Source organism: Balaenoptera borealis (assembly GCF_965194805.1).
Source record: "Balaenoptera borealis genome assembly, chromosome: 7".
In the NCBI taxonomy this organism is placed as follows: domain Eukaryota; kingdom Metazoa; phylum Chordata; class Mammalia; order Artiodactyla; family Balaenopteridae; genus Balaenoptera; species Balaenoptera borealis.
The window spans coordinates 67,118,362-67,141,857 of NC_138864.1; the positions used below are offsets into that span (position 1 = coordinate 67,118,362).

The window sequence follows — 23,496 nt, forward strand, 5'->3', positions numbered from 1 at the left end:
GGGAGGGGGAAGGGTAAGCTGGGACAAAGTGAGAGAGCGGCATGGGCATATATACACTACCAAATGTAAAATAGAGAGCTAGTGGGAAGCAGCCGCATAGCACAGGGAGATCAGCTCGGTGCTTTGTGACCACCTAGAGGGGTGGGATAGGGAGGGTGGGAGCAAGGGAGATGCAAGAGTGAAGAGATATGGGGACATATGTATATGTATAACTGATTCACCTTGTCATAAGGCAGAAACTAACACACCATTGTAAAGCAATTATACTCCAATAAAGATGTTAAAAAAATATTATATCATGATATGACAACTCACAGATCTGTGTATATATGGATATTGTTGTGTATGATCTTTGTTAATACATCAGGACATAAACAGCCAGGCCTTCAGTTTCAGTTTTTGTCCCACATAAAAATGATAAATTCTCACTAGATCTTTTTAAGACACAGAGTTCTTATAACAGCTGACAGCTAATAAAACCAACACACAAAGAAATGATGCAACAAAAACTTCTTAAGGGTCAAACTACTTCCTGCATAAAGATTTTCTTCAAAGCCCCCTACTTAGTGCATCTCCAGAACCTATTATTTTTCAATTCTATGTTAGCTCATTAGAAGACCTCACAAGAGTCTTCTCATCTTGGCAAGAGAAGGAAATAAAGGAATTATGTTAAGGAAGCAATAGGAATATACAGGTAACACAGTTATTAGTGTTCTTGGCATCTCCTAACCAGACTGCAGCAACTGAACCTTCCTTGTTTAACTCCCTGCCTTGCACACATGCAGTTATTCACACGTGAAAAAGTATTCAGTAAATATTAAATTACAAAATAGGAATTGTGTCTATGAATATAATGTAATAAGAGGTATCCTGATGATGGTAACCAGACCAAAAGTAAAACCAAGAAAAAAATACTAAAAATGACTTGAGTAGGTAACTATTTTAAAGTCAACTAAGATTGTGGAAAAGTTAAAGCGACTACTTTAAAATCTGCTAAAATTGTGAAACATCTGTATTTTTTCCAGAAACACAACTCACTTTAAGTATAGGGACAACCTGTGTGTAATTATATTTGCATCTTGACTGTTTTCCTATGAGTGAAGTTACACATTTTTATCTGTATACCCATACAAACTCATGAATTATGTCAAGAATCACAACTCAACCATTTTCAGACTTTCATGATAAAATAAAAGCATACCAATGAACATTTCTAGTGAATATGACTGCTTTGGTTTTCTTTATTAGCGGTAATGGGAACTGAATTACAGCAATTATTCTCCATATAATTCTCTCCTTTCCCTTTAAGTTGGCAAGACACATTATCTTCTCTGCTATCCCAGTTAGTACTTAAAAAATACCTTATTAACTATGTACTTTTGATTATCGAAGACAGTGTTTCCAGAACATACCAAGCAAAGAATAGAGTGGCACAAATAGGGTGTGGGAAGGTAGGTAGGTAGTCAGGGCCAGATCCTGCACAGCCCTTCAGCTGGGGAATGGAGGTTAGATTGTATTTTAGAAGCAATAGGAAGCTAACAGCATTGTTTTTATAAGCAGTGTTGGAACATGCTCTGATTTACATTTTGAATATGTCCCTCTGGTATATGTGGAGAATGGTTTGGAAGTGGGCATGAGTAGAAGCCTTGCATGTCAGGCTAACGTGTCTGGATTAATGAGATAATTGCTAACAGTAGAGGAATAGGACCAATTCTATACATTTTCTAAAGAGAATTCTGAGAAAGTATATGTTGGAAAGCTATTGTAAATAGGCAAATGTGTGTGGAAACAATATGGCCTGCAGTAGAGAAATGGCAGTAGGAGTGAAAAATACAACACCTACATGAGAGAAAATAGAAAAATTTGCCTATTTTGGTAACTTAGACATGGAGGTTAGGATGAGAGGACAAATAAAGCCATTACCAATATCTTATGCTAGCAATCTGAAAGGGACAACAATTTAAGAAACATAAGATGTTGAACAGAATTTGGGGGAGCATCTCAAAGTTTGAAGATGTTGTAATAAAAAATAAAGGACATGAAGACATAGAACAAACTGTTGAAAATTACCTTTAGTAAAGAAGTCTAGATTTGACAGCCATTAAGATAGTTAAAAGTCATAAGAATACACAAATTCACTCAAGGCAAGTATAAAGATAAAAAGAGAGATGGTGAAATTAGAACACTCCCTGACACCATGCACAAAAATAAACTCAAAATGGATTAAAGACCTAAGTGTAAGACCAGACACTATCAAACTCTTAGAGGAAAACATAGGCAGAACACTCTATGACATACATCACAGCAAGATCCTTTTTGACCCAGCTCCCAGAGAAATGGAAATAAGAACACAAATAAACAAATGGGACCTAATGAAACTTAAAAGCTTTTGCACAGCAAAGGAAACCATAAACAAGACCAAAAGACAACCATCAGAATGGGAGAAAATATTTGCAAATGAAGCAACTGACAAAGGATTAATCTCCAAGATTTACAAGCAGCTCATGCAGCTCAATAACAAAAAAACGAACAACCCAATCCAAAAATGGGCAGAAGACCTAAACAGACATTTCTCCAAAGAAGATATACAGATGGCCTACAGACACATGAAAGAATGCTCAACATCATTAATCATTAGAGAAATGCAAATCAAAACTACAATGAGATATCATCTCACACCGGTCAGAATGGCCATCATCAAAAAATCTAGAAACAATAAATGCTGGAGAGGGTGTGGAGGAAAGGGAACTCTCTTGCACTATTGGTGGGAATGTAAATTGATAGAGCCACTATGGAGAACAGTATGGAGGTTCCTTAAAAAACTACAAATAGAACTACCGTACGATCCAGCAATCCCACTACTGGGCATATACCCTGAGAAAACCATAGTTCAAAAAGAGTCATGTACCAAAATGTTCATTGCAGCTCTATTTACAATAGCCAGGACATGGAAGCAACCTAAATGTCCATCGACAGATGAATGGATAAAGAAGATGTGGTGCATATATACAATGGAATATTACTCAGCCATAAAAAGAAATGAAATGGAGGTATTTGTAATGAGGTGGATGGAGTTAAGAGTCTGTCATACAGAGTGAAGTAAGTCAGAAAGAGAAAAACAAATACAGTATGCTAACACATATATACGGAATCTAAGGGGAAAAAAAGCCATGAAGAACCTAGTGGCAAGACGGGAATAAAGACAGACCTACTAGAGAATGGACTTGAGGATATGGGGAGGGGGTGGGGTGAGATGTGACAGGGTGAGAGTGTCATGGACATATATACACTACCAAATGTAAAATAGATAGCTAGTGGGAAGCAGCCGCATAGCACAGGGAGATCAGCTCGGTGCTTTGTGACCACCTAGAGGGGTGGGATGGGGAGGGTGGGAGGAAGGGAGATGCAAGAGGGAAGAGATATGGGAACATATTGTATATGTATAACTGATTAACTTTGTTATAAAGCAGAAGCTAACACACCATTGTAAGGCAATTATACTTCAATAAAGATGTTTAAAAAAATAAATAAATAAATAACACACACACAAAAAAAAAAGAGAGATGGTGATAGAACCTTGAAGATCAATTATATGTAAGTAATGGGTCAAGGCTGAAAGCATATACCAGGTCTCTCTAAACAGCCTATGATAATATCTTCTGTAATCAAGTGAATAATGCATCATGTGATTTAGTGCTAATTAATGCCCCACGATTCTAAATAGCAAACTGAGGACATTTAGTCCCTATCTTAATATCTTAATAACATCTGATAATCAATATACTCTTAACTATTTCTAAATGTCTCTCCAGTGTCCTCATCATTAATGGATATTGAACTTTTATATTTTGGCTAATGTTCTCAAAGACATAAGATAGCACCAGTTGCTGGTAGCAAATTTTTTAAAACTGCAACAGCATGAACACAAATCTGTTAAATACACTGACATTATCAATGCGGAAATAGCTATTATGGAATAGCAACTGATCATCACTACTGAACCCGAAAGACCATGGTTGGTTCAGGGAAAGTGTTTCCTATGGTCAGACTAAATTATTGCCATGTGCATTATTTATTTTCTCTGCACTGCCATGACAATAACAACTCAGAAAATAAACAGGAATGTTTTAATTTCCTGAGGTTGGCATTGGGGGTCTTGTAAATCAATATGGATTTTTAAAAAAGCTCTCAAGCAACACGTGGGTGAGGAGTACAAATCGAAGCTGTAAGAAATGGAATTATGATAAAAATTATTTCAGTGCTTCTAGGGTAAAATTTGGACCTTCTGATTCTAGGTAAAGTTATTATATCCTAAATGGTAAAGCTGACTGTAGGTACAAGAAAACTTGGGTCACTTGATAATACTAATTATGCATTATTTTAAAGCAATATAACGTGACCCTTATGAAGACAACAATAACCAGTTATTGTTTTGCTCACCACTGTGCCTGGAACTGAATAAATTTTTAAAGTATGTATTAAATCAATATATGAATGAATACATGCATGTATACAATACAGTAACTTAACCATAACACTAAATTCATGGTAAGAAAGATGTTCCTATCAAAAAAAAAAAAAAAGGAAGCAACAGAGAACCCAAGAATCTCTAATTCCAGTTGAAGAGGTTAATTTACATTTTTTGTACACATTCATATCAATGCCTCTAACTGAAAGTGATGTTTCCTGTTTTATGGCTTTCTGGGGAAAATAATACTGACTTGTTTGCTTCTCAAATTAATTTTATCCTTAAAATAAAATACAGTTTACAACTCTTAACATATTCTCCTTAAATGGACTGGATAACATATGTTGTTCAAAACAGACATACTTGATTAGACAGCCTAGTTAACTGATAGTGCTGGCTAATGTGATCAGTGCATATAGCTGAAATGCAGTCAATTATGAAACTGAGGAAGACAAAATGAAGGCCAATATTTCAGAGTTCTATTGCAGAGTGAAATAAATGAAGAGTTATCCTGGTGTTTGGATTCTGTTTGTAATGTTACATGTGGCATTTTCCCACAAAAGATGCAATTAACGTCATGGCTGGCACTGTCATACTGCATCGGAAACACTTCACTGGATGTCTGTCAAAATCAAAGCAGCTGTCACAATTTAACATAAAGAAAACTATTTTAAAGAATTTCCTGTATACTGATGTGAAGTCAAACCAGTAATTATACAGATAACAGCCAGAAATTCAGACTAGAAAATTAATATATTTTTGCCCGCAAAATAGTTTTGCTTTACCCTTTCTTGAGATTTTTTTTGAAGATGTGACTTTGAAAAAGGAGCAACTCACAAAGTTGGTAATACTATTATGACATTAACTTGCCATTCTAAGGAGCAAAAGCCATTTTTTTCCCACCAAGCGCCACCTCAGTTGCCTGCCGTGAAAAATGTAGCATTTTAGTTCTTATAACTTGCCTATCCTTAGGACAATATGTTACTCCTTTCAGTCTCAAGATTATTGGGTTTCTACAGAGACATTCATTCCAGTTATTGAGAAGAAGAGGCATAGATAACTCACAAAGCAAGCAAGTGATCTTACAAATAAAGATAAACTTCAGGGACCTGAGATTGTATATATTGTATATTTGTGAAATACAAGTACACAATTTCACACTTGTGAAATACAATTTCCTTTTTTCTTTCACTATTCTGCAAATAAAAAGTTTTTGAACATAAAATCTAAGAGAAGATACATTTATGCATTTCTGGAATGTAGTTAGCATTTTGCAGGTGCCTGTCTGTGAGACATTTAAAGATAAATTGTAGAAAGACCTGGACCAGAACTTTTGATATGACCTTGAGAGAGTCGTTTTACCTTCCTAATTCCACATTCCTTTGCTTTCAAAAGCAGGGTTTCTTCCCCCTTCTTCTTTAATTTAAGCTTTAGAAAAACAAAACATTATATGGATATTAAAAATATACTATCCCCAAGAGATACTGATTTTAAGGTCACATAAGTATGGGAACCATATCTACTTCATCCCCTTCTCAGCAATTAAAGCATCTTTCATTTGAAGTATATGACAAAGATCTGTTTTAATTTGAGGAACGCCGTGAACTGCACCTTACTGAATAAGAACAAATCATCTTGGTATCTATGAGAAGCCTTTCTTGGAAGAATGGATTGAGAGTTAGTAGCTCAATACCTAGAAAAGAAGTTCTAAAGACTTTTGTGTTTTCAGAATTTAAAAGATAATTTACCAACTCCTTGGTTAAAAGACCACTACAGACTCTGCAAGGATCTGAAGCTGCAAGGACTCATTACCCATTACTGCCAGGCATAGGCTTCATCTGTCAGACCAATCTCCAAACATAATTTTGTTTGGCAGTAAGATAAAATAATAATAATAGACCAATCACAAGCCAATTGACTTCAAAGAATCCAAAAGACCCCATTTGAACTATGTAAATTATTTTTGACAATAAAAGATATAAAATATAAAATACATAAGCAAGTTTAAAGGGTAGAGTTGCTGATATTCCTGTTAATGAGATAAGTGAGAATTTAGGTAACTGATTGAAAAAATAAAAGAATGGTCATCAATCCCGTGTTGTTTTTGTCTGGGTACAAAGTCATATGATGGCATGTAGAGTGTGGGAGGAGTCTGACCAAAGTGCCCACCCCTCCAGAAAAACAAAAAACACTTTAGTTTGGAAAGGGGAGCTAAACTCTGTGCTTCATTTAAAATTCTCTGTCATTTTTTTTTTAAAAAAAGGCTGCACAAATCAATCAAAACTTTTCAACAGGGGCTTCCCTGGTGGCGCACTGGTTGGGAATCTGCCTTCCAATGCAGGGGACATGGGTTCGAGCCCTGGTCTGGGAAGATCCCATGTGCCGCGGAGCAACTAAGCCCGTGAGCCACAATTACTGAGCCTGCGTGTCTGGAGCCTGTGCTCCGCAACAAGAGAGGCCGCGATAGTGAGAGGCCCGCGCACCGCGATGAAGAGTGGCCCCCACTTGCCGCAACTAGAGAAAGCCCTCGCACAGAAAAGAAGACCCAACACAGCCAGACATAAATAAATAAATAAATAAATAAATAAAAATTTAAAACCAAAAAACTTTTCAACAAGTAGTGATGAAGCAATTGGATATCCAAAGGCAAAACAAATTAAACTTAACCTCAGAATCACATTTTATACAAACATAACTCAAAATGAATCACAAACCTAAATGTAAAATTAAAACTATAAAACTTTAAGAAAAAAACAGAAAAATCTTTGGGATTTAGAGCTAGGCAAAGAGTTCTTAAACCTGACACTGAAAGCAAAATGAAATTTTGATAAATTGGACATCGATAACAGTATCAACTTGCTTTGCTAGAGGCCCTGTTAAAGGATGAAAATACAAGCTACAGACAGGACAGAATACGTGTTTGCAAATCACATATCCAACAAACGATGAGGCTATAGAATATATAACTCCCAAAACTCAACAATTAAAAAAAACCCAATTAGAAATGGGAAAATCACAGGTGTGAATGTAAAAAGGTAGGGCCCTCTGGTAAACAGTTTGACAGTCTCTTTAAAAACTAAGCATGCAATTACCATATGACCCTGCAGTTGTACTTCTGGGCATTTATCCCAGAGGAAAGGACAGTTACACTCACACCCATAAAAAAACAGTACACAAATGTTTATAGCAGTTTATTTGTAATAGCTAATAACAGGAAACAGCCCAGATGTCCTTCAACAGGTAAATGATTAAACAAACCACAGTAAATCCATAGCAGAGACTACTACTCAGTAATAAAAAAAAAAAGAAGTATTGATACACACAAAAACTTGGATAAATCAGAAAATTATGATGAGTGAAAAAAATCAATCCCCAAAGGTTCGATATTATATATTATAGACTGAATGTTCTGTGTCCCTCCAAAATTCCTATGTTGAAGCCCTAACCCCGCAATGTGATGGTATTTACAGGGTTAGATGGGGTCATGAGGGTGAAGACTTCATGATGGGAATAGTGCCCTATAAGAAGAGATACTAGAGAGCTTGCTGACTCTCTCTCTCCATAATGTGAGAACACAATTAGAAGGCACTCTTCTCCAAGAAGAGAGCTCTCATTAGCAACTGAATCGGCCAACACCTTCATCTTGGACTTTCCAGCCTCCAGAACTGTGAGAAAATAAATTGCTGTTGTTTAAGCCATCAAATCTACTATATTTTGTTATGGCAGCATAAGCAGACTAAGACACTGTATGATTCCATTTATACGACATTTTTGAAACAAAATTATGGGACTAGAAAACTGATTATTGGTTGCCAGGGGTTAAGGAATGGGTAGGGGCAGGAGAAAAAGTGTGGCTAAAAAATAACAATATGAGGGATTGTTATGGTGGGGAAAACGTTTTGCTTCTACACTCTCTCAATGTTAATATCCTGGTTATTGTATTATAGCTTAGAAAAGTGCTGCTATTGGAGCAAACAGAGTAAAGGGTACATAAGATCTCGCTGTATTATGCCTTATAAGTAATACATGTGAATCTACAATATCTCAAAATTTTAAAAAGTTTAATTAAAACTGGATATGAATCTCAGAGAAAGGAGAAGGGAGAGAAAATAATAGGGTCTAGTATTCCCAGCAAGAATCAAAAGATATAGATGAATCAGGATAAAATTCCTACTGTAATAAAGGAGACTCTGCCTCCTTTTCATACTTACTAAAGACAGTAGAATTTAGAAGGGATTTGGTTTGGAGAAAATCCCCTCAAGCAAAGAATATTCTTTATTTTCAAGAAGCATTGCTTTTTAGAATAACCCATCAAGCATCCAAAATGGTCATCTGCCCTTACAAATTGCCAGGAATTTTATTGTTAGCTCAATGTTCTCTTTGCTAAAGTATTTCATATAACAACATTTGCCTTATGGGTTTTGTTAGCCAAGGTATCAATGAGAAAGAAATTCCTGTGTCATAGACAAAAAACTGCAAAACATTCTGTGGTATTATGATAAATAAAAAGGACTTGATTCTACACTTCACAAATGAAATTGAATGCCAATCTTCCTCTAATGAAATAAATAATAAATAAAAGAGTAATCAGATAGAAAATTACATGGTTTCCATTGCAGGTATTATCACTTGTCAAAGGTAGAAAGGGAGAGAAACAGCTGAACTCTTCACTATTCTGTTTACTATTTTATCCTTTTACTGAGTAAATTTCCATTAAATCTGGGTTTTATGGGCTGATTTCACAGCAGAAACACCCAGAAACAGCCTTTAAAAAGGAAAGAATTGTCTTTTTAAAGTGTAAAGGAATCCATGCATTTATTGATTTTCTTGTCTTTCCCTTCAAATCCTTTGAAATATGATCAAAAAAGTGTCTCCATTTTATATACCACAATCTCCCTTTAATAGCTTTTTCTCCACAACAGAGTCAGAGCTCTGCCTTTCTAACTAAAGAGGAAAAAGCTGTCTCAGAGGGAAAAATAACAACAAGTTAAGCCAACTCTAAGCCACCATTAAACATGTGAACATCTGAAAGGTCAGGAAAGGGCTGTCTGGTGGCTCAGCTCTGTCTTGGCTACTCTGCTCAGCAGAGCCCCACAGGGCACAGACCTAGATGACCTGGTTGATTCCTTTCCCTCATTTCCTAGGCATTGCCCACCTACCCTCGTTTCCCTTTTTATTTTTAATTTTCCTACTTCATTTAATTTTTGCTTTCCATCCCTGCTACACCCGTGGTATTACAATACCTCCCAGTCCCAGCAGCAAGAAGGAACAATCTTCTGTCAAGTCATGTAATGTTTAGGCCCTTTAACATGTGTGTTTTAACTAGTTCCTGATTTTTGAATTCCACCAACAAAACTCTTGCCAGAATATGTCAACAAACACAATGTGGGGAAATTTCCAGATATGGAAAATTTGTTCTCTCACAAAAGCATTTTTGAAATTATTTTTAGACAGCTCTGACAGGTAGAAATAACTTTTTATATTGAGGTGAAAATATGTGCCAGATGCTTCTAATTCTAATCCTTGGGGCTATTCAAGATAAGTTAATCCCTCTCTTATGTGACAGCCTGCATAATAGTTGAAGACAGTAAACATAGCCACCCTAAAATTTCTCTTCATCATGTCTTGTCCCACTCTATTCTCATATGGCTTTAGCGTTATTGTAAGTTTTTTTCCATCCTGATTTTTACCTGTTGGGTAAGCAACCATTAGACTGTAATCGTTTTAAAGAACCGTATCCTCTGGTAAATGTAGTGTGGGTTAAGTATGGATTCAAATCTTGGCTCTGGCACTTACTAACTCCATGGCTTTTGCAAGTAGTCCACCCTTGTATTGCCTCAATTTCTTCATTAGTGGAATACTGACGACACAAGTACATATCTCATAAGGTTTTCATGTGGATTAAATGTGTTCATACATGTAAAGAATCTAAACAGTGGCTGGCAGATAGTGCTCATTAAATGTTTGCTACCATCATCATTATCCCTGATATACTCCTAGAAGCGTTAGGTGAGACAGGACGGTCACTACACTCATTCTTCACTAATCTTCTTTAACATGGGCTAAGCTCTGATTTGACTTTTGATACGTAAATAACATATAACTCATTAAATCTCTAAGAATTCATGAAAATGGACAAAGGTTAAGCACCTAAGGCTTTGATGAAGAAGTTGGTCTTGAAGCAGGTACTAGAATAGAATTAAGTTTGGACAGAGCAATGTCAGGATCCTTTCTAAGTAGGGGAAGTTGGAAACGGTGTGTGCTTGTAGACCATCACATAGCCTGCCTAGTTGAAACAGAAAAGACAAATGATTGATTAGAGAAAGATAATTCGTAAAAGGTCCATTGAAACCAGTGAAATTATGAAAGACTTTGGACTCTGTTACAATGGGAGTTTCAGGTAAAGCATGATCTGTGCTCACTCTAGGTTTCTGACACAGCTAGAAGCAGGAGGAAATTGGATATTGGACTAGTATTAATGTCTAATACACTGCCTCTGTAGTTTTCATTTTTTTAACTAGGAAACAACCCTTGTTGTTTAAGTTAGTTTAACTTGGATTTTAAGGTACTTACAACTAAAAAAGAGTGAGGGGCCATATAGCAGTGTTAACATAAAACATGGGCTTGGCATCAAATGGAGCTGAATTCAAATCCTGGATCTGCCATTTAAGAGCAAATTATTTAACCTTCCTAATTTCTTCATTAAAAAAAAAAAACAAAAACAGAGAATTTCAAAGGATTGTCATTGGTTCTAAACAGAACACATGGAGTGACATTTTTCTAAAGAAAAAAAAAACATCTGAATTGGCTGAGATGGAGACAGAAATATAGAAAATTGCCTTTTGGCGTGGGAGGGGTCACATGTACCTTGGCAAACAGCTTGTATGTAACATTGACATTCTAATCAGAACTACAGAAATAACTATATTAGTTCTATTTTCCTATCCATCCCCGACTCCCCTCAAATTAGATATTTTGGTCCCTGATAGGAACTGCTTTTATTGAAGCAGGTCCCTGTCCTTGGTCTATAGGGAATCTCTCTTTTAAATTATATTATCTGATTTTATACACACACACACACACACACACATATATTCTTATATTCAGTTCTACCTCTTCAGAAAATGTTGAAAATGTTATGTGATCAGGAGTGTGGTGGTATTGCAGGTTCTATGCAATGTGATTCAAAGGAGCATAGACACTATCCTTTTGACAATTTTGCCTAGGAAAAACTTAAATGACCTCATTAGTTCCTTTCTGGTTCAATGGTTGAAGAAATTCTCCCCAGAGTTTGGCAATTGCAACCACAGTGTAAGTTATTACATCCTCACCTGAATATGCGCCCTGACTCTTCCACCATTACCTAACCATGTCTGATTAAATAGTTTTAGATTGAATTACGGAGTTAAGAACAACTCTGTCACAGATAAAAATTATACTTAGCAGCAAGGAGAGAAAAGGTCCATCACCATCTGATCTCTACCTTACGCAAGGGAGAGAGCTAGAGTACATTTGTAAATGACTTTAAAATGTGAAACAGAACAGGGAGATTTCCCTCACCACTCCCAGGTCTCACTGGGGTCCTGACAGTCTCACCCTGCACTGGGGAGTATCCTAATGAAGGAAAGGAGAGAAGCCCTGTTGGTGAAATCATTGTTACACAAATCACTGTTATTCACAGATGAGGCAAACTTGCACTTCCACACCCTGCCAGCTCTTTCTCCCAGCTTTACTTTCTCAGACACACTATTATTAGGAATGACATCTTGGCACAGAAAATGCCAATTATCTAGCACTGTAATGACATTTCTGGAAGTACTGTATAAGAAAATGCTCTATAAAAGTGTGTTTTAGGGGCCAGGTCAGGGACTACAGAATAAAAGAGATAAAATATCATTTTTGTGAGTTTATTACATGAAGAGAAATCATCATAACTACGAATCTGAAACTGAAGTTGATAACACTTTCTATTTACTTGTCAGGAAACTAGAATAAGATGGGAAGGAAGTCATATTATTTTATTTCATTCTTTACCTTGTAAAAGAAAGAATTCTGGCTTTAAGCAAGCTGCAATTATTCAGTACTATTTAAGGAACACAAAATAATGCAGTGACAACACATAACACAGAGGATTACATAAATATGAGGACCAGATCATGACAATTTTTAAAAGGTAATTTTATAACCATATCTATCTTTGTATGTAGATATGTATAATATACTTTACTTAAATTTGCTAGTCATCAAAATAATTTACTAAGTACTTGTATAATATTTTAGGCTATAATATTTTAGGTTAGTTGCAGATAAGCAAGCAAACCTACCCTTTGCATTCTAGAAACTGATGCTTTCAAGTACACTTATATGAAACAATTAATGACCACATTCAGCGTTGTTTTTATAAAAAATATATATAAGTTCTGGAATGTACTCATTCCTCATCTCCTGGCACCTCGTGATTCTTCTCCAATAAAATTGAATTTAATGATTTAGATTTAATTTGATTAATGTTAAATTTTAAACTCTAATGAAATATCAATTTAAATAAATCATAATGCTTAACTATTAATGAGGATTCAAAAGTTAAATAAATCGTAAAACTTAAATATTAATGATGAGGGAAAATGTATAATCTATTGAATTCCTTAATACAATGAATATACTATCTCATAAAACAATGCCAAAATGCACTACCTACATAAAACTCTGTACCTTGGCCATGTTCTCATTTCCCTCACTGTCAACAATGGAGAACTAGCAGTATCCACAATGATTTTAATTATTTTATTTTGAGTGGAGAAGAACTACAAAGGCACAGTAGAAATTCAATTTAACTACATTTTAAGAATCTATTATCAAACATCCTCCTTTTTTGCTGGTATTCTTCTGTGATAGACAACAATGAGATATTCTGTATTCATTCACATAAAGAGAAATGAGAATGATGCACTAACTTAAAGGAAGTGTATTACAAAAATATTGTTTATATTATACAGGAATAAATGAAAAGGACTATATCTATTTTGACAAATGGTAATTCTTCTAAACTAAAAAATAATAAAACTATTCTTGTTGAATAAAGCAGAAATTCATAAAGTAAAAATTAGTCTCCCATGATCTTTTACCAGTCCTACACTTTACAGAAAAGATGTATTTACCATATTTTAACTAATCCCCTATGACGTATACCAATCATTTGTTCACTTCTATTTTTACATTTTTTTAGTATTTCTTATTTTCAGCAATGTGGTAATCAACATTACTGAACACAAATCTTTGCACACAGTGTTAGCGTCTAAACACTGAATCCCTGGAATTGAAGTTGCTGAGTCAGTGAGGTTTGCATGTTAAGAAATCTTGATAGATATAAACCAGACTTAAAACTGAACCAATTTACATTGCCACAAATAGTGTATGAGAGTTCTTCTTATTTTAATTTACTGAAAACTGTCTATCAAAAGTATTCTCTTTCTTTGCTAAGCTAGTTAATGATTTTCTAAAAAGTGTTTCAGGACTTCCCTGGTGGCGCAGTGGTTGAGAATCTGCCTGCCAATGCAGGGAACACAGGTTCGAGCCCTGGTCTGGGAAGATCCCACGTGCCGCGGAGCAACTAGGCCCATGAGCCACAATTGCTGAGCCTGTGCGTCTGGAGCCTGTGCTCTGCAACAAGAGAGGCTGCGATAGTGAGAGGCCCGCACACCGAGATTTAGAGTGGCCCCCACTTGCTGCAACTAGAGAAAGCCCTCGCACAGAAACGAAGACCCAACACAGCCATAAATAAATAAATAAATATATAAATAAAAAATTTAAAAAGTGTTTCATTATTTTACATTTATTTAACTAGGAAGACTGAGCAGCCTTTTATATGTTTAGCAGTTTTCACATTTCTTCTTCTATGAATTATCTTATGTTCTTTGTCCAATTTTTCTATATTTTTATGTTTTAATTATAACTACATTTAGAAAAGTGAAAAAGATATTATGACAAATACATTAATACTGCTCCCAGTAAACAAAAGAATTAATGGTGACATCTGTCAATATTTCCTTATTTTTAAGAAATAAAAAACAGCACTGATGAGGTTGAAGTTCTTTGCCTTCTCCAAGTTTCCATCCCTCCTCTTTTCCCAGACACAAATTCACTGACTCATATTTGAGTATATACTTTCTATCTACATATTTCTAGTTATATACCCTTAGTGGTTTTGTTTTATATAAATGTTGTCAAATGGTACTTATTGTCCTATAACTTAGTGTTTTATTCAACATCATATATTTTTAAATGATCAGTATTGAGACTGTAGCTCTAGCTCATGAATTTTAACTGCTAAATAGTTCACTGTATGAGTACATCTCATTTTATTCATCCATTTTTTTTTAAATTGATATTTGTGTTGTTTTTCTATTTGTCTCTTTAAGAATAAACCAAAAATTTTATACATATTTCCTTGAAAGGTACGTGAAAGTCTCCCTAGGGCAAGGCTTCTTAAATTTTAATGTTCACAAAAATGACCAGGGGATCTTGGTAAACTCTAGGTTCTGATTTAAGGGGTCTGAGAGGCTACATTTCTAACATATTCCCAGGTGACGCTGCTGCTACTGGTCCAAGGACCTCACTCTGAGTTGCAAGGGTAGCATGTAACTAGAAAAACAACTGCTAGGTATACCATGTACCTGGCGGATATCTAGGAGACAATAAGTAGTTTTCAATACTAGTAGATGTCTAAGAGAATTTTCCCCCTCATTCTCACCAACACAGCATTGGGATACACCTTTCTTTAAAAGTGTGTAGCATGTCATATCTGGGATTTTCTTTCAATTAATTGAAGCCTATTGTGCAAATTTTAATTCATTTTACTTTTTGACTTGATCCTAGGTTTTTTTTCCCTTTGATTGAATCATACATTGTTATAAATTAAACAGTTTCTCTTCAAAGAAAACAAGAAATTGCTAGTAATGTCTGATGCTTTAACAATAGTTCTATTCAGATTAGTCACTCCAGATACTCACTACGTTTTCATTTACTCCAAAAGGTGAGCCAATTTCTCCTGCCTTGAGCTGCATTTCTTGGAGAGTGGTATCAACGTGAGTAAAAATAAAAATGGATATTACTGTGTTGAGATGACAACCGTTACCTGGTTGATGGCAATTATAAGGTGCCACTGCCTTTAGGACACATCATGGTTTCAAAGATGTCTAAATGAAAAAAGTGCATTTTATAACTTCTTATGGTGAAATGTCAATTATCCCAACACTATTTATTGAAAAGGTAATTATTTTTCCACTGACCTGTGGTATTTCTTATATTCAAGATGCATGCACGCTTGGGTCTTCCTCAGGAATTTCTATTCTTTCCACTAATCTATTTCTTTATCCCTGCATCAGTAATATATACACTATTTTATCCATGAGAGTATATGTCTTGATAACTAGATGGGTGCATCACCACAACACTGCTCTCCTCTTTCTTAATGCGTATTTTCTTTATCATCTTGGTTTTTCTTAGACATTTATTATTGTATTTGAACTTTAAATTCAGCTACTCAAGTTCCATATGCAAACCATATTGGGGTTTTGACAGGAATTGTAGCAAAAATTTGGCATAAATTGAGCCTTCTCATCCCTGAATATTCTTCATGCTGATATATCTTTCAATAGCATTTTAATTTTTTTCACTAATATTCTGCACATGCCTTGAGAAATTATTTCTGAAAACTTTACTAGTTTTATGGCTGCTGTGAATAGACTTTATATTCTCATTGAAAATGCTGGTGATGAAATATTTTTATATGTTAATCCTTTTATACATCACAATTTCTTAATTATCTTATTCTAATTGGATTTTCTATATAGGCATCATAATATCGATAAGAATCAACAATCTTATTTCTTCTCCCATCCATATCCCTCTCCCTCTTGCATTTTTCTTCAATAGCTTCGACCAGTACCTTTGGTACAATATTGAATGGAAAGAGTGGCAACAGTCATCCTTGTCCTGTTTCTGACTTTGCTGAAATGCTTCTAAAAATCATGATTAACTTGCTATAGGTAAATACACTTTATCAATTAAATGCATGCTCTTCCATTCTGAGTTGATTTAATTTTTTATGAATGAGTGTTAAATTTCACTAAATGTCTTTTGTTTATCTTTTAAAGTTATTACTGGGTTTTATCCTTCAATCCATTAACATGGTGGCTTCCATCAATAGATTTTTCTGACATTGGCTCACCTGTTCATTTGTGGAAAATGCTCAATTTCGTCAAGATACTTTATTTTTATATACTATTTCAATTTGCTAGGGGTTTATTTAGGAATTTTGTATCTAAGTTTCTTCATAGCTAAGCTGTAATTCTAGAGTCTATCAAGTTCTTGCAATGTTTTCCTGTCAAGGTAATAATAATCCAATGAAAAGTTGGGAAAGATTTTTCATATTATTCTCTGGAAGAGTTTTTATATGATATGCATCATGTGTTCCTTTGATGTTCGAAAATAAGAATTTCTGACTTCAAGCTTTTTGAAAGAAGATATTTTAAATGTTAATTTAACTTATATAACTATAAAAGTTCTAATTAGATTTATATTACCTATTGAGTCATAATTTCCTGGGAAATTGTCCATTCCATCTGGGTTTTCAAAAAAACTGACAAAGATATAGAGGCCATTCCATTTTTATTTATTTATTTATTTTACTTTCAGGCTTGAGGTATAATTTATAAGTAAATTGTAATATATTTTAAGTGTATATCATGGTGATTTGATATATGCATACACTGTGAAAGGATACTCCCATCTAGTTCATTAACACATCCATCACCTCACATATTTACCTTTTTTTGGGTGGGAACAGTTAAGCCTATTCTCTTAGCAAATTTTAATTATGGAATACAATATGCATCAAAAAAAATATATGGGAATAAGCCTACCTAAGGAGGTAAAAAACCTGAAACCTGCATTTCCCTGGTGGCGCAGTGGTTAAGAATCCACCTGCCAATGCAGGGGACACGGGTTCAAGCCCTGATCCAGGAAGATCCCACATGCCACAAAGCAACTAAGCCCATGTGCCACAATTACTGAGCCTGCACTCTAGAGCCCATGAGCCACAACTATTGAACCTGTGTGCCACAACTATTGAAGCCCACATGCCTAGAGCCCACACTCCGCAACAAGAGAAGCCACCGCAATGAGAAGCCCACGCACCTCAACAAAGAGTAGCCCCCGCTCGTCACAACTAGAGAAAGGCTGTGCCCAGCAACAAAGACCCAACACAGCCAAAAAAAAAAAAGTTTCCCTTTAAAAAGGGAAACTTTTTTTGCAAGCATTTTTTTTTTAACAAGAGATTGAAACAGTCAAATGCAAATGAACTGTGGAACTCAAAAAGTTCCAGTTGCTAAGTTGCAAAATGAACACATAATGGAAAAATTCATTGACATTTAAAAATATAAGATTACTTCTTTTCACTGAATTCCTCTACTTGCATCCGCAAATAGAGAGAGTGGTGCACCCGTCTCAGGGCTTCAGTAGCCTTAGCAAGATCTTCTTTTAACTTGTACTGCACCACATCAAAATGCTGTTGTTTTGATTTCTTATGGAAGAAGTGAAGAAATCTGTCTGAAAACTATAAGACACTTATGAAAGAAATTGAAGACCACACAAACAGATGGAAAGATATACCACATTCTTGGATTGGGAGAATTAATATTGTTAAAATGACCATACTACCCAAGGCAACCTACAGATTCAATGCAATCCCTATCAAAATACAATTGGCATTTGTCACAGAACTAGAACAAATACTTTTAAAATCTGTATGGAAACACAAAGAACCCAAATAGCCAAAACATTCTTGAGAAAGAAGAACAGAGCTGGAAGAATCATGCTCCCTGACTTCGGACTATACTACAAAACTACAGTAACCCAAACATTATGGTGTTGGCACAAAAACAGACACATAGATCTATGGAACAGAATAGAGAGCCTAGAAATAAACCCACTCACTTATAGTCAGTTAATCTATGACAAAGGAGGCAAGACTACACAGTGGAGCAAAGAGTCTCTACAATAAATGGTGCTGGGAAAACTGGACAGCTACATGAAAAAGAATGAAATTAGAACATTCTCTAACACCATATACAAAAATAAACTCAAAATGGATTAAGGACCTAAATGTAAGACCAGAAACCATAAAACTCCTAGAAGAAAACATAGGCAGAACACTCTTTGACATAAACCATAGCAATATTTTTTGGATCTGCCTCCTAAGGCAAAAGAAATAAAAGCAAAAATAAACAAGTGGGACCTAATTAAAGTTAAAAGTTTTTGCACAGCAAAGGAAACCAACAACAAATGAAAAGACAACCTACTGAATGGGAGAAGATATTTGCAAATGATATGACCAATAAGGAGTTAATATCTAACATATATAAACAGCTCATACAATTCAACATCCAAAAAACAAACAGCCTGATTAAAAAATGAGCAGAAGAACTGAGTAGATATTTTTCCAAAGAAGAAATGCAGATACTTTTCATATGCCTATTGGCACATGAAAAGATAGTCAAATGTCACTAATCATCAGGGAAATGCAAATCAAAACCACAATGAGATGTCACTTCACACCTGTCAGAATGGCTACCATCAAAAAGAACACAAATAACAAATGTTGACAAGGATGTGGGAAAAAAAGGAAGTCTTGTACATTGTTGGTGGGAATGTAAATTGGTGTAGCCACTGTGGAAAACAGTATGGAGATTTCTCCAAAAACTAAACAAAGGACTACCATATGACCCAGCAATACCACTCCTAGGTATACATATGAAAAAAAAAAAAAAAAAAACACTAATTCAAAAAGATACATGCACCCCAATGTTTATAGCAGCATTATTTACAATTGCCAATATATAGAAGCAACCTAAGTGTCCATCAACAAATGAACGGACAAAGAAGATGTGGTATAGAGGAGCTAAAAATGCAAAGAGTAGCATAAGTATCTTTACAAACCAAGCAAAGAACTGTTACAAAGGCTCTGAGTTTGGAGTAGGCATTTTAGGGCAATGGGAGAATACAGGGGTATCTGTAGCTCAGCCACTAAGAGTGGATGGAAACGAGGTAAGAGGATTATGCAGATCATGCAGAAATGTATGTCCCATAGTAAGTAGTCTGTATTTTATTCTAAGGGTCATGGTTAGTCGTTCAAGAGTTTTCATTAGTTTTGATTTGAGATCAACTTGCAATGATATAGAGAATCAATAGTAGGGCAAGATACAGAGAAAAAAGGGAATTAGAGGTTGTGGTAGATTTGGAGGCCTAGAAGGGAGTGAAAGCAATAGAAATGGAAAGAAGGAGATAAATTTGTGAAATATTCTCAAGGCAAAAATATCACGAATTACTGAGGTCACAAAAGGAATCAAAGCAATTGGAGGGATGGTAGTTTAAAGATTAAAGATAATGAATATAAAATACCTGGCACATATTAGGTATTTAAAACAGTAAATTTTAGTTTCATTACTTCCCAATTCATTGTTTTCTAATATAATTTCAATTTTTGTGATGTTTTTAACACAGAGAACTACTGCAACAATGTAATTCTTGCCATTTAATAAAATATGTTTTTCAATGACCACCACAGTTTATAGATCTATGACTGTTAAAAGCATAAAAAGCATATGTTAAAAGCATAAAATTTCAAATAATAAAGCATGCCCTCCTAGAAACATTTTGTTCCCAGGAAACAATTTGCTATTTTCATATCGAAACCAGGGGTGTGTATGCATCTTTGTGTAAGACAGAGAGACATATAACACCACTTATTTTTCCCCTGTAATAAAGATTCTGGAGAAAAATTTTTAATATTCACTTTTTGTCATTTTGAATACAACTTCCCTAATTAGCTGAATTATACAGATATATTTTACTACCTGCCTGCACTTGGAATTATTGTCTACACCCATTCCACTAATTTGAACTTTTTCCAATGGTGGTGTTTTCTATTTCTTCCCATTAGGCAATACTTCACAATGAAAATCTTTGATACAGACATTCTTCCTAATTAATAATTTGATAAACAGAAACTCTGGCAGGCACACACACACATATTCTTTGTGCTTTTTGTGTGAAATTGTTCATTCTGTGCTAAGAAGTACATATGTATTATTCTAATAATACAGAAAGAAATGTTAAATAACAAAGTAAAGGTTTGTTTTTTACTGTTTTGCATTTTATTGGCTTTTTTGGGGTTTTTTTTTTGTTTTTTTGACAGAGACTTAAAAGACTATTAGATGTTTTAACATTTCTCATCCACTTTTTCAGTCCGTCCTCAGAATATCACTTAGTATTGTGCAGAAACTGCTTGGGTCCTCATTAACAAGCCTCACTGCTGACTCACTTTCTGATAAGGTTTTGTGAGCATTTAGGATTAAAAGACTTCAGAAACTAATCCTACTATTTCCACAGCAATGCCATTCTACAGTATTTCCTCTGCCAGTTCCTTTCTCTTAGATGTGACATATACCAGTATGAATAACCTAACAAAGTATCATACTGCTTGATACCTTAATACAGTGCTGAGTTTTTATTATTTAATTATTTAATTTCTGAATAAATAATATATGCACATGACACAAAATTCGAAACATTTAGAGTACACACATTACAACAAATAATGTGATTGGTCTCCCTCCTTCCCCTGTCCCCTAAACACTCATTTCCCTGTTCTGGAGGCAACAACTTTTATACATTTCCTTCATCTCCATCCAGAAATATTCTATTTATTTACAAACATATACATGCGTGTGTGCCTGTTTGTGCACAAATGCATACATATAAACCTATTTTATATATTTGTGTGCATCGGTTAACTATTGCTCCAGCGTTAAACACCCCAAAATTAGTGGCTTAAAATAACAACCATTTTCTTTACTCGTCCTTTAGTAATTTGAGCTGGGCTGACATCACCTGTGTAGTTTTTCCACGAATGTCCTTTGGGGTCACTTAAATCATCAGGAGCTTAAATGCACCCAAAAAGTCAGACATGGCCTCACTTCCATTTCTGATAATTGGTTCTGATGGTCCAGCTGGACATTTGTTTCTACATGGTCTCTCATCCCAGAAGAGCCAAGCCTGGCTTCTTCATATGGTGGTCTCAGGATGTCAAGAAGGCAAGATTCCATATATATGGGAGGAGGAAGGGTAAGCTGGGACAAAGTGAGAGAGTGGCATGGACATATATACACTACCAAATGTAAAACCGGTAGCTAGTGGGAAGCAGCTGCATAGCACAGGGAGATCAGCTCGGTGCTTTGTGACCACCTAGAGGGGTGGGATAGGGAGGGTGGGTGGGAGACACAAGAGGGAAGCGATATGAGGATATATGTATGTGTATAGCTGATTCACTTTGTTATAAAGCAGAGGCTGGCACGCCGCTGTGAGGCAATTATACTCCAATAAAGATGTTAAAAAAAAAAGAGGGCAAGAGCAGAAGATACAAAGACTTGTGAACCCTAGGCTTGAAAATCATCTGCACTCTGTTGGTCAAAACTAGTCACAAAGTCAGCCCAGACTGAAGGGAGGGGGAATTGATGCCACCTTTTTATGGAAGAAGCTGCAAAATATTGCAGATATGTTTTCATAAGCATGTGTGTGTGTGTATACATACACAAATGCATTCATACAAATGGTAAAATATCATACAACTGTTTTACACCTTGCTCTTTTTCTTAACAGTATAACTTAGTAATATTTCTATGGATACATATAGATCTTCATTTCTCAGTTATCTATTAGTGGTCATCCATTAGTGTTTCCAGCCTTTTACTATTATACTGAATGCTGCAATTAATTTATATGTTTATTGCATCTCCACACATATGAGCCTACCTATAGAATACCTAGTGTTGATTTAATGGCTATGTGCATTTAAAATTTTGACACATATTTGTAAATAGCTTTCTGCTATGAGTTAAAATGTGTCATCTCCCCCAAATTCAGTATCCCCAGTACCTCAGGATATGACTTTATTTGGTAACAGTGTCAATGCAGATATATTTGTTGAGATGAGGTCATATAGGAGTAGGGTTGGTTCCTAATCCAATAGGACTGATGTCATTATAAAAAGGGGAAGTTTAGAAACAGACACACACACACCAGGAATGCCACGTGAAGATTGGAGTTGTGCTACCACAGGTGTCTGATAGTGTCAGGGAACTACCAGAAGCTAGGAGAAAAGGCTGCAATGGATCCTTCCCTAGAGGTTTCAGAGAGACCATGGCCTTGATTTTGGACTCTGGGCCTCCAGAATTGTGAGATATTAATTTCTGTCCAAAGCCACCCAAATTTTTGCTATAGCAGTTGTAGAAAATAAATACACTCTCCATGAATACAGTACCAATGTATATGTTTGTTAGTAACATGCATGAGTGTACCCCTTTCTCCACTTGCTTGCCAGTTTTTGATTTCTGCCAATTTGATTGGTAAAAAAAAAACTTGTAGCATTTTTTCTATTCCTCTCTTTTAAGTAAGATTGAGTGCCTTGGGACTTCCCTGGTGGTGCAGTGGTTAAGAATCCTCTGGCCAATGCAGGGGACACGGGTTCGAGCCCTGGTCCAGGAAGATCCCACATGCCATGGAGCAACTAAGCCCGTGCGCCACAACTACTGAGCCTGCGCTCTAGAGCCCGAGTGCCACAACTACAGAAGCCCACGAGCCTAGAGCCCGTGCTCCGCAACAAGAGAAACCACCGCAGTGAGAAGCCCACACACCACAACAAAGAGTGCCTCCGCTCGCTGCAACTAGAGAAAGCCCGCGTGCAGCAAGGAAGACCCAAGGCAGCCAAAACTAAATTTAATTAATTAATTTTTAAAAAGATTGAGTGCCTTTATCATATATTTAATAGCCATTTGTATTTTTTTTCAGAGAATTAGCAACCTGGAATAACCTAGGTCTTAGAAATAAAATTTCAACTTTGTTTTCTCTAAACAATACATTTCTTAGTGATTTAGTGGTCTATGGAATAAAAATGTGCTTAATTATATAAT

At 35.5% G+C, this 23,496-nt stretch overlaps 1 long non-coding RNA gene across 1 annotated transcript in view; it reads left to right on the top strand.

The window, feature by feature from the left end:
* The first annotated feature begins 3,554 nt into the window (after window positions 1-3,554).
* LOC309631850 overlaps window positions 3,555-23,496 on the top strand; it is a 99,894-nt gene continuing 79,952 nt past the window's right edge. Inside the window, exon 1 of the long non-coding RNA XR_014246611.1 lies at window positions 3,555-14,151. This is a non-coding gene — a long non-coding RNA (uncharacterized lncRNA). The remainder of the gene's footprint in view (window positions 14,152-23,496) is intronic.